The 13488-nt window shown below is 43.2% G+C and overlaps 1 protein-coding gene and 1 long non-coding RNA gene across 2 annotated transcripts in view; both read left to right on the forward strand.

Moving 5' to 3' along the window:
• snx17 (sorting nexin 17) overlaps positions 1-13488 on the forward strand; it is a 649426-nt gene that overhangs the window by 360955 nt on the left and 274983 nt on the right. The window lies entirely within an intron of this gene.
• LOC123482453 lies at positions 124-8634 on the forward strand. The gene is made up of 2 exons (XR_006657721.1): positions 124-195; positions 7643-8634. It is a non-coding gene; the product is annotated as an uncharacterized LOC123482453 (long non-coding RNA).

The raw sequence follows: 13488 nt of genomic DNA on the forward strand, positions 1-13488 counted from the left end.
GGGGGACGTTGGCGGTGCGTAGGCGGGGGGACGTTGGCGGTGCGTAGGCGGGGGGGCGTTGGCGGTGCGTAGGCGGGGGGGCGTTGGCGGTGCGTAGGCGGGGGGACGTTGGCGGTGCGTAGGCGGGGGGATAAAACATGTTATTGATATACATTAACACATTGTAAAACATGTTATTGATATACATTAACACATGTTAAGACATTAACACAGTGTATGACATGTTATTGATATACAGGACCAGTCAAAGGTTTGGACACACCTACTCATTCAAGGGTTTTTCTTTATTTGTACTATTTTCTACATTGCAGAATAATAGTGAAGACATCAAAACTATGAAATAACCCATATGGAATCATGTAGTAACCAAAAAAGTGTTAAACAAATAAAAATATATTTTATATTTAAGATTCTTCAAAGTAGCCACCCTTTGCCTTGACAACAGTTTTGCACACTCTTGGCATTCTCTAAACCAGCTTCATGAGGTAGTCACCTGGAATGCATTTCAATTAACAGGTGTGCCTTGTTAAAAGTTAATTTGTGGAATTTCTTTCCTTCTTAATGCGTTTGAGCCAATCAGTTGTGTTGTGACAAGGTAGGGGGGTATACAGAAGATAGCCCTAGCCCTACATTAACACAGTGTATGACGTTATTGATATACATTCACACAGTAAGACATGTTATTGATATACATTCACACAGTAAGACATGTTATTGATATACATTCACACAGTAAGACATGTTATTGATATACATTCACACAGTAAGACATGTTATTGATATACATTCACACAGTAAGACATGTTATTGATATACATTCACACAGTTTTATTTATTTATTTATTTCACCGTTATTTAACCAGGTAAGCCAGTTGAAAACAAGTTCTCATTTACAACTGCGACCTGGCCAAGATAAAGCAAAGCAGTGCGATTAAAAACAACAACACAGAGTTACATATGGGGTAAAACAAAACATAAAGTCAAAAATACCACAGAAAATATATATACAGTGTGTGCAAATGTAGTAAGTTATGGAGATAAGGCAATAAATAGGCCATAGTGCAAAATAGTTACAATTTTGTGTAATACTGGAGTGATAGATGTGCAAAAGATGATGTGGAAATAGAGATACTGGGGTGCAAATTAGCAAAATAAATAACAATATGGGGATGAGGTAGTTGGGTGGGCTAATTTCAGATGGGCTGTGTACAGGTGCAGTGATCGGTAAGGTGCTCTGACAACTGACGCTTAAAGTTAGTGAGGGAGATAAGAGTCTCCAGCTTCAGAGATTTTTGCAGTTTGTTCCAGTCATTGGCAGCAGAGAACTGGAAGGAATGGCGGCCAAAGGAGGTGTTGGCTTTGGGGATGACCAGTGAGATATACCTGCTGGAGCGCATACTACGGGTGGGTGTTGCTATGGTGACCAGTGAGCTAAGATAAGACAGGGATTTGCCTAGCAGTGATTTATAGATGACCTGGAGCCAGTGGGTTTGGCGACGAATATGTAGTGAGGACCAGCCAACAAGAGCGTACAGGTCACAATGGTGGGTAGTTGTCACACCCTGGCTCTGGGACTCTATGTTGAGCCAGGGTGTGTTCATTCTATGTGGTGTGTTTCTATGTTGGGTGTTCTAGGTTGTTTATTTCTATGTTTGACTGAGTGACTCCCAATCAGAGGCAACGAGTGTCAGCTGTGTGCTGGTTGTCTCTGATTGGGAGCCATATTTAACTGTCTGTGTTTCACTTTGTGTTTGTGGGTTTTTGTTCCGTGTTCGGTCATTGTCACCGTGGACTTCACGAGTCGTGTTTTGTTTTGTTTAGAAACTTTAACTAATTAAAGTCATGTTTGTTTCTCATGCTGCGCCTTGGTCTACTCATTACTACGACGATCGTGACAGTAGTATATGGTGCTTTGAGGACAAAACGGATGGCACTGTGATAGACTACATCCAATTTGCTGAGTAGGGTGTTGGAGGCTATTTTGTAAATCGCCGAAGTCAAGGATAGGTAGGATAGTCAGTTTTACGAGGGCATGTTTGGCAGCATGAGTGAAGGAGGCTTTGTTGCGAAATAGTAGATTCTAGATCTAACTTTTGATTGGAGATGCTTAATGTGAGTCTGGAAGGAGAGTTTACAGTCTAACCAGACACCTAGGTATTTGTAGTTGTCCACATACTCTAGGTCAGACCCGCCGAGAGTAGTGATTCTAGTCGGGTGGGTGGGTGCAAGCAGCGTTCGGTTGAAGAGCATGCATTTAGTTTTACTAGTGTTTAAGAGCAGTTGGAGGCTACGGAAGGAGTGTTGTATGGCGTTGAAGCTCGTTTGGAGGTTTGTTAACACAGTGTCCAATGAAGGGCCAGATGTATACAAAATGGTGTCGTCTGCATAGAGGTGGATCCGAGCGTCACCAGCAGCAAGAGCGACATCATTGATATACACAGAGAATAGAGTCGGCCCGAGAATTGAACCCTGTGGCACGCCCATAGAGACGGCCAGAGGTCCAGACAACAGGCCCTCCAATTTGACACATTGAACTCTAACAGTGTAAGACATGTTATTGATATATATTCACACAGTATGACATGTTAATGATATACAGTGCATTCGGAAAGTATTCAGACCCCTTGACATTTTCCACATTTTGTTACGTTAGCCTTATTCTAAAATTGATTAAATAGTTTTTTTCCCCTCATCAATCTACACACAATACCCCATAATGACAACGCAATTTTTTTTTTTTTGTGCAAATTTATAACAAAAAACAACTATCACATTTACATATGTATTCAGACCCTTTACTCAGTACTTTGTTGAAGCACCTTTGGCAGCGATTACAGCCTTGAGTCTTCTTGGGTATGACACTCCCATTTTTCTCTGCAGATCCTCTCAAGCTCTGTCAGGTTGGATGTGGAGCGTTGCTGCACAGCTATTTTCAGGTCTCTCCAGAGATGTTCGATCGGGTTCAAGTCCGGGCTCTGGCTGGGCCACTCAAGGACATTCAGAGACTTGTCCCGAAGCCACTCCTGCGTTGTCTTGGCTGTGTGCTTAGGGTCGTTGTCCTGTTGGAAGGTGAACCTTCGCCCCAGTCTGAAGTCCTGAGCGCTCTGGAGCGGGTTTTCATCAAGGATCTCTCTATACTTTGCTCTGTTCATTTTTCCCTCGATCCTGACTAGTCTCCCAGTCCCTGCTGCTGAAAAACATCCCCACAGCATGATGCTGCCACCACCATGCTTCACCGTAGGGATGGTGCCAGGTTTCCTCCAGACGTGACGCTTGGCATTCAGGCCAAAGAGTTAAATCTTGGTTTCATCAGACCAGAGAATCTTGTTTCTCATGGTCTGAGATTCCTTTAGGTGCCTTTTGGCAAACTCCAAGCGGGCTGTCATGTGCCTTTTACTGAGGAGTGGCTTCCGTCTGGCCACTCTACCATACAAGCCTGATTGGTGGAGTGCTGCAGAGATGGTTGTCCTTCTTGAAGGTTCTCCCATCTCCACAGAGGAACTCTGGAGCTCTGTCAGAGTGACCATCGGGTTCTTGGTCACCTCCCTGACCAAGGCCCTTCTCCCCCGATTGCTCAGTTTGGCCGGGCGGCCAGCTCTAGGAAGAGTCTTGGTGGTTTCAAACTTCTTCCATTTAAGAATGATGGAGGCCACTGTGTTCTTGGGGACCTTCAATGCTGCAGAAGTTTTTTTGTACCCTTCCCCAAATCTGTGCCTCGACACAATCCTGTCTTCGGAGCTCTACGGACAATTCCTTCGACCTCATGGCTTGGTTTTTGCTCTGACATAGTCAACTGCGGGATCTTATACAGACAGGTGTGTCTTTCCAAATCATGTCCAATCAATTGAATTTACCACAAGTGGACTCCAATCAAGTTGTAGAAACATCTCAAGGATGATCAATAGAAACAGGATGCACCTGAGCTCAATTTCGAGTCTCATAGCAAAGGGTATGAATACTTATTTTAAAAATATATGTTTTTTTTATTTTTTATAAATGTGCAAACATTTCTAAAAACCTTTTTTCGCTTTGACATTATGGGGTATTGTGTGTAGATTGATGAGGGAAAATATTTATTTAATCCATTTTAGAATAAGGTTGTAACGTAACAATGTGGAAAAAGTCAAGGGGTCTGAATACTTTCCAAATGCACTGTATATTAACAGTGTATGACATGTTATTGATATACATTAACAGTGTATGATGTCATGTTATTAATATACATTAAGACAGTGTAAAACGTTGTTGATTGTCACGATCGTCATGGAGAGACCAAGGCGCAGCGTTGCGGGTGAACATATTATATTTATTAAATGATCACACGATCAAAACAACAAACGAAAAACGTGACGTCTATGGTTAAACACACACCAACACGAACAAGAAACCACAAACACAACGTGAAAGACAGACAGTTAAATATGGCTCCCAATCAGAGACACCCAGCTGACACTCGTTGCCTCTGATTGGGAGTCACTCAGACCAACATAGAAAAATCAAACATAGAATTACACACCCTGGCTCAACATAACATTGTCCCCAGAGCCAGGGCGTGACATTGATATACATTAAAGTGGAACTGACAGTGTTTTAACTTTGCAGATATGAAACAATCAATGTCAGTCAAAAATATTAATTTTGTTCACTAAGGCATTCTAATTTATGAAAATGTGAAAATAACCATACCTAAATTGTCTCTTGTCAGAAAATGTTTTTTAAAAGTGTCATTCTTCCTGGAGGTGTATATGAACAGATTTTAATAAGATTTCATGTTGCTAAAGTGCTGTCAGTTCCACTTTAACACAGTATAAAACATGTTATTGATATACATTAACACAGTGTAAAACGTTTTATTGATATACAGTACCAGTCAAAAGTTTGGACACACCTACTCATTCAAGGGTTTTTCTTTATTTAACTATTTTCTACATTGTAGAATAATAGTGAAGACATCAAAACTATTAAATAACACATATGGAATCATGTAGTAACCAAAAAAGTGTTAAACAAATCAAAATATAGTTGAGATTCTTCAAAGTAGCCACCCTTTGCCTTGATGATAGCTTGGCATTCTTGGCATTCTCTCAACCAGCTTCATGAGTAATGCTTTTCCAACAGTCTTGAAGGAGTTCACACATATGCTGAGCGCTTGTTGGCTGCTTTTCCTTCACTCTGAGGTCCAACGCATCCCAAACCATCTCAATTGGGTTGAGGTTGGTGATTGTGGAGGCCAGGTCATCTGATACAGCACTCCATCACTCTCCTTCTTGGTCAAATAGCCCTTACACAGCCTAGAGGTGTGTTTTGGGTCATTTGTCCTGTTGAAAAACAAATGATTGTCCCATTAAGCGCAAACCAGATGGGATGGCGTATCGCTGCAGAATGCTGTGGTAGCCATGCTGGTTAAGTGTGCCTTGAATTCTAAATAAATCACAGACAGTGTCACCTGCAAATCACCATCACACCTCCTCCTCCATGCGTCATGGTGGGAACCACACATGCAGAGATAATCCGTTAACCTAGTCTGAGTCTCACAAAGACATGGCGGTTGGATCCAAAAATCTCAAATTTGGACTCATCAGATCAAATCAAATCACATTTTATTTGCCGAATACAACAGTGAAATGCTTACTTACAAGCCCTTAACCAACAATGCAGTTTTAAGAAAGGGAAAAAGGTGCTAAGTAAAATTTTTATTTAAAAACTATAAATAGTAAATAATTAAAGAATAGCAGTAAAATAATATAACAGTAGGGAGGCTATATATAGGGGGTACTGGTACAGAGTCAATGTGCGGGGGCACTTGTTAGTTGAGGTAATTGAGGTAATATTTATATGTGGGTAAAGTGACTATGCATAGGTAATAAACAGAGTAGCAGCAGAGTAAAAGGGGGGGGGACAATGCAAATAGTCCGGGTAGCCATGATTAGCTGTTCAGGAGTCTTATGGCTTGGGGGTAGAAGCTGTTAAGAAGCCTTTTGGACCTAGACTTGGCACTCTGGAATCGCTTGCCGTGCAGTAGTAGAGAGAATAGTCTATGACTAGGGTGGCTGGAGTCTTTGACAATTTTTAGGGCCTTCCTCTGACACCGCCTGGTATAGAGGGCCTGGATAGCAGGAAGCTTGGCCCCAGTGATGTACTGGGCCGTACGCACTACCCTCTCTAGTGCCTTGCAACCGGAGGCCGAGCAGTTGCCATACCAGGCGATGATGCAACCAGTCAGGCTGCTCTCGATGGTGCAGCTGTAGAACTTTTTGAGGATCTGAGGACCCATGCCAAATCTTTTCAGTCTCCTGAGGGGGAATAGGCTTTGTCGTGCCCTCTTCACGACTGTCTTGGTGTGTTTGGACCATGATAGTTTGTTGGTGATGTGGACACCAAGGAACTTGAAGCTCTCAACCTGTTCCACTACAGCCCCGTCGATGAGAATGGGGGTGTGCTCAGTCCTCTTTTTTTTCCTGTAGTCCACAATCATCTCCTTTGTCTTGATCATGTTGAGGGAGAGGTTGTTATCCTGGCACCACACGGCCAGGTCTCTGACCTCCTCCCTATAGGCTGTCTCATCGTTGTCGGTGATCAGGCCTACCACTGTTGTGTCGTCTGCAAACTTAATGATGGTGTTGGAGTCGTGCCTGGCCATGCAGTCATGGGTGAACAGTGAGTACAGGAGGGGACTGAGCACGCACCCCCGTGTTGAGGATCAGCGTGGCAGATGTGTTGTTACCTACCCTTACCACCTGGGGGTGGCCCGTCAGGAAGTCCAGGATCCAGTTGCAGAGGGAGGTGTTTAGTCCCAGGGTCCTTAGCTTAGTGATGAGCTTTGAGGGCACTATTACATTTACATTTTAGTCATTTAGCAGACGCTCTTATCCAGAGCGACTTAGTTAGCACATACATTATTTTATCGAACCCACAACCCTGGCGTTGCAAACGCCATGCTCTACCAACTGAGCTACATCCCCTGCCGGCCATTCCCTCCCCTACCCTGGACGACGCTAGGCCAATTGTGCGCCGCCCCATGGGTCTCATGGGTGTTGAACGCTGAGCTGTAGTCAATGAATAGCATTATCACGTAGGTGTTCCTCTTGTCCAGGTGGGAAAGGGCAGTGTGGAGTGCAATAGAGATTACATCATCTGTGGATCTGTTGGGGCGGTATGCAAATTGGAGTGGGTCTAGGGTTTCTGGGATAATGGTGTTGATGTGAGCCATGACCAGCCTTTCAAAGCACTTCATGGCTACAGACGTCAGTGCTATGGGTCAGTAGTCATTTAGGCAGGTTACCTTAGTGTTCTTGGGCACGGGGACTATGGTGGTCTGCTTGAAACATTTTGGTATTACAGACTCAGTCAGGGACATGTTGAAAATGTCAGTGAAGACACTTGCCAGTTGGTCAGTGCATGCTCGGAGTACACGTATTGGTAATCCGTCTGGCCCTGCGGCCTTGTGAATGTTGACCTGCTTAAAAGTCTTACTCACATCAGCTACGGAGAGCGTGATCACATAGTCATCAAGTAATATTATACAATGTAGAAAATAGTAAAAATAAAGAAAAACCCTTGAATGAGTAGGTGTGTCCAAACTTTTGACTGGTACTGTATATTAACACATTGTAAAACATGTTATTGATATACATGAACACAGTGTAAAACATGTTATTGATATACATTAACACAGTGTAAAACATGTTATTGATATACATTAACACAGTGTAAAACATGTTATTGATATACATTAACACAGTGTAAAACATGTTATTGATATACATTAACACAGTGTATGACGTTATCTATATACATTAACACAGTGTATGACGTTATCTATATACATTAACATCCCTGTTTCTGAGGCAGAAAGAGAGAGAGAGTGGCTGAATCCCAAATCACCCCCTTTCCCCTTGCCCCTCGCCCCTCGGCGTTCACGCTCGCCTCCGACACATGCACAAGTGTCCCAAAGCTGAGGGAGTGAAAGTGATCGAGGGTGTAGGGGCTAATTAGACCCTCAGATCGCCACTTCGACCGAGCCAGCAAGGCTTCAGAGCAAAGTGATATTCCAACACGCACTGCAATGTGTTTGTGCAATTTCATTAAAAAATAATGTTTATGTCTGATTTCATGACTTGACACATGTAACAGATGAAATACCTTCCAAATTAAATGTTTAATTTACTGAGGTTTAAATCTTGTGAAACGACAGGTGGGATTTGTTAATTTGAGTTTCATGCTTGTTTTATTATTTAAAAGTGGAACATTAAATTGCATCATTCAAGTCAGGAGTGTGTCTTGAAGTTGAAGGTATATTGATCACCTCGCCACTCTCTGGAAGTCACCCTCTGAGTTTCGTCAGCAACACGTGACAGCAGAGGGCCCTCCGAGTGAGTTGGTCGTGGCAAGGGGGTGGTTTGGGATTCACCGAGAATGATTTCTGAGGGGTACTAACTCAATCCAGTCATACTGTGAAAGATGGATGCCAAATGGAGCCCTATTCTCGATATAGTGTCAAGGCTCTGTACAAAAGTAGTGCACTATATAGTGAATAGTGTGCCATTTTGGACGGTCTCACCTAATGTACACACTTATCTGATGGGTTCAACTGTCATTTTTTCAAACATAATAAACAACTTTACCTGAAAGGTGGTCAAATGGTCGTTGTGGTTGAAACAAAGAAATGCAGTCAGGGGAGGAATCCGTTTGATTAATAACGAGTCAATCAACACTTAGGTAAAACACTGAGCCGTGACAATGTCCACTAGATGGCGGTAGTGTTGCATTAGGATCAGGGAGAGAACTCAAACCAGGTCTAGCTGCAGAGGTGAACTCTACTGCTGTGTGTGATGGAAGCTGACTAAAATGTTTTACCCGTTTGTGTTATTGTGTTACAGTACACTATACCGTAGTAGGATGTTATGGGGTTAGGGTTAGTAGGATGCTATGGGGTTAGGGTTAGTAGGATGTTATGGGGCTAGGGTTAGTAGAGTTATGGGGTTAGTAGGATGTTATGGGGTTAATAGGATGTTATGGGGTTAGTAGGATGTTATGGGGTTAGGGTTAGTAGGATGTTATGGGGCTAGGGTTAGTAGGATGTTATGGGGTTAGGGTTAGTAGGATGTTATGAGGGTTAGGGTTAGTAGGATGTTATGGGGTTAGGGTTAGCAGGATGTTATCGGGTTAGGGTTAGTAGGATGTTATGGGGTTAGGGTTAGTAGGATGTTATGAGGGTTAGCAGGATGTTATGGGGCTAGGGTTAGTAGGATGTTATGGGGTTAGTAGGATGTTATGAGGGTTAGCAGGATGTTATGGGGTTAGGGTTAGTAGGATGTTATGGGGTTAGCAGGATGTTATGGGGTTAGTAGGATGTTATGGGGTTAGTAGGATGTTATGGGGTTAGAGTTAGTAGGATGTTATGGGGTTAGGGTTAGTAGGATGTTATGGGGTTAGGGTTAGTAGGATGTTATGGGGTTAGGGTTAGCAGGATGTTATGGGGTTAGTGGGATGTTATGGGGTTAGGGTTAGTAGGATGTTATGGGGTTAGTAGGATGTTATGGGGTTAGTAGGATGTTATGGGGTTAGTAGGATGTTATGGGGTTAGTGGGATGTTATGGGGTTAGTAGGATGTTATGGGGTTAGTAGGATGTTATGGGGTTAGTAGGATGTTATGGGGTTAGTAGGATGTTATGGGGTTAGTAGGATGTTATGGGGTTAGTGGGATGTTATGGGGTTAGTAGGATGTTATGGGGTTAGTAGGATGTTATGGGGTTAGTAGGATGTTATGGGGTTAGTGGGATGTTATGGGGTTAGTAGGATGTTATGGGGTTAGTAGGATGTTATGGGGTTAGTAGGATGTTATGGGGTTAGGGTTAGTAGGATGTTATGGGGTTAGTAGGATGTTATGGGGTTAGTAGGATGTTATGGGGTTAGTAGGATGTTATGGGGTTAGTAGGATGTTATGGGGTTAGTAGGATGTTATGGGGTTAGTAGGATGTTATGGGGTTAGTGGGATGTTATGGGGTTAGTAGGATGTTATGGGGTTAGTAGGATGTTATGGGGTTAGTAGGATGTTATGGGGTTAGTAGGATGTTATGGGGTTAGGGTTAGTAGGATGTTATGGGGTTAGTAGGATGTTATGGGGTTAGTAGGATGTTATGGGGTTAGGGTTAGTAGGATGTTATGGGGTTAGTAGGATGTTATGGGGTTAGTGGGATGTTATGGGGTTAGTAGGATGTTATGGGGTTAGTAGGATGTTATGGGGTTAGTAGGATGTTATGAGGGTTAGGGTTAGTAGGATGTTATGGGGTTAGGGTTAGTAGGATGTTATGGGGTTAGGGTTAGCAGGATGTTATGGGGTTAGTAGGATGTTATGGGGTTAATAGGATGTTATGGGGTTAGGGTTAGTAGGATGTTATGGGGTTAGTAGGATGTTATGGGGCTAGGGTTAGTAGGATGTTTTGGGGTTAGTAGGATGTTATGGGGTTAGGGTTAGTAGGATGTTATGGGGTTAGGGTTAGTAGGATGTTATGGGGTTAGGGTTAGCAGGATGTTATGGGGTTAGTAGGATGTTATGGGGTTAATAGGATGTTATGGGGTTAGGGTTAGTAGGATGTTATGGGGTTAGTAGGATGTTATGGGGTTAGGGTTAGTAGGATGTTTTGGGGTTAGTAGGATGTTATGGGGTTAGGGTTAGTAGGATGTTATGGGGTTAGTAGGATGTTATGGGGCTAGGGTTAGTAGGATGTTTTGGGGTTAGTAGGATGTTATGGGGTTAGGGTTAGTAGGATGTTATGGGGTTAGGGTTAGTAGGATGTTATGGGGTTAGTAGGATGTTATGGGGCTAGGGTTAGTAGGATGTTAAGGGGTTAGGGTTAGTAGGATGTTATGGGGTTAGTCGGATGTTATGGGGTTAGGGTTAGCAGGATGTTATGGGGTTAGGGTTAGTAGGATGTTATGGGGTTAGTCGGATGTTATGGGGTTAGGGTTAGCAGGATGTTATGGGGTTAGTAGGATGTTATGGGGCTAGGGTTAGTAGGATGTTAAGGGGTTAGGGTTAGTAGGATGTTATGGGGTTAGTAGGATGTTAAGGGGTTAGGGTTAGTAGGATGTTATGGGGTTAGTAGGATGTTATGGGGTTAGGGTTAGCAGGATGTTATGGGGGTATTCCAGCACTACTCTGTTTGGGGTAACAACAATACACATACTGATAATAAACTATCTCTCCATGAGCACAGCTATAGTTCTCTCTCTACCCCTCCCCCCACATTTATATTTTTTCTCTCTCTCTCTCTCTCTCTCTCTCTCTCTCTCTCTCTCTCTCTCTCTCTATCTCTCTCTCTCTCTCTCTCTCTCTATTTATCTCAAACCCAGGGTTATCTATCTAGCTTCACGTATTGCCTGTAAACAGATATCTGGTGGTAATTGAGCAGAGAGAGTTATGGCTTTAATGTTCTAGTTTAGATGACAAACATCATGATGATGAACTTGTGAAGTTGTCAACGTGTTGGAAGAGTGAGTCATTATGTTGAATCATAACACTGAGTGTAACCTCTTATCAGATAAAGAGGAGGGAGGGAGGGGGGAGGGAGGGAGGGAGGGAGGGAGGGGGGGAGGGATTGAGTGAGGACTGTTTCGCTAGCACAGACTGGCACCCCAATGGTGGAACAAGCTCCCTCACGACGCCAGGACAGCGGAGTCACTCACCACCTTCCGGAGACACTTGAAACCCCACCTCTTTAAGGAACACCTGGGATGGGATAAAGTAATCCTTCTACCCCCCCTTACCCCACCCCAAAGAAAAAAAAGTATATATATATATATATATATATATATTGTAAAGTGGTTGTCCCACTGGCTATCATAAGGTGAATGCACCAATTTCTAAGTCGATCTGGATAAGAGCGTCTGCTAAATGACGAAAATGTAAATGTAATGGAATATGTTCAGGGATTGATTTGATAACATTGAGGAGTTTACCACATCAGTCACTGGCTTCATTAATAAGTGCAGCGATGATGTCGTGACCATATGTCATATCCCAACCAGAAGCCATGTCCGCTTTCAATGAGCGGGACACTACTCCGGACCCTTAAATCCAGCTACAACTTCCGACGAGCCATCAAACAGGCAAAGTGTCAATACAGGACAAAGATTGAATCCTACTACACCGGCTCTGATGCTCGTCGGATGTGGCAGGGCTTGCAAACTATCACGGATTACAAAGGGAAACCCAGCCGCGAGCTGCCCAGTGACGCGAGCCTACCAGACGAGCTAAATGCCTACTATGCTCGCTTCGAGGCAAGCAACACTGAACCATGCATGAGAGTACCAGCTGTTCCAGATGACTGAACTCGCTCTCTGTAGCCGATGTAAGAACTTTAAACAGGTCAACATTCACAAGGCCGCGGGACCAGACGGATTACCAGGACGCGTACTCAGAGCATGTGCTGACCAGCTGGCAAGTGTCTTCACTGACATTTTCAACCGCTGCCTGACCCAGTTTGTAATGCCTACAATACCTTCAGAAAGTATTCACACCCCATTGACTTTTTCCACATTGTTACAGCCTGAAATGGGATTACATTTAGATTTTTGGGTCACTGGCCTAGACACAATACACCATCATTTCTAAGTGGAATTTTTACAAATTAATAAAAAATGAAAACCTGAAATGTCTTGAGTCAATAAGTATTCAACCCCTTTGTAATGGCAAGCCTAAATAATTTCAGGACAACAAATGTGCTTAACAAGTCACATAATAAGTTGCATGGACTCAATAATAGTGTTTAACATTATTTTTGAATGACTACCTCATCTCTGTACCCCACACATGCAATTAAATCAAATCAAATCAAATCAAATCAAATTTTATTGGTCACATGCGCCGAATACAACAGGTGCAGACATTACAGTGAAATGCTTACTTACAGCCCTTAACCAACAGTGCATTTATTTTAAACAAAAAAAGTAAGAATAAAACAACAACAAAAAAAGTGTTGAGAAAAAAAAGAGCAGAAGTAAAATAAAGTGACAGTAGGGAGGCTATATATACAGTAAAATAAAGTGACAGTAGGGAGGCTATATATACAGGGGGGGTACCGTTGCATAGTCAATGTGCGGGGGCACCGGCTAGTTGAGGTAGTTGAGGTAATATGTACATGTGGGTAGAGTTAAAGTGACTATGCATAAATACTTAACAGAGTAGCAGCAGCGTAAAAGGATGGGGTGGGGGGGCAGTGCAAATAGTCCGGGTAGCCATGATTAGCTGTTCAGGAGTCTTATGGCTTGGGGGTAGAAGCTGTTGAGAAGTCTTTTGGACCTAGACTTGGCACTCCGGTACCGCTTGCCGTGCGGTAGCAGAGAGAACAGTCTATGACTAGGGTGGCTGGAGTCTTTGACAATTTTGAGGGCCTTCCTCTGACACATCCTGGTATAGAGGTCCTGGATGGCAGGGAGCTTTGCCCCAGTGATGTACTGGGGCGTACAATTATCTCTAATTCAAGC

Source organism: Coregonus clupeaformis, chromosome 33, assembly GCF_020615455.1.
Source record: "Coregonus clupeaformis isolate EN_2021a chromosome 33, ASM2061545v1, whole genome shotgun sequence".
NCBI lineage: Eukaryota > Metazoa > Chordata > Actinopteri > Salmoniformes > Salmonidae > Coregonus > Coregonus clupeaformis.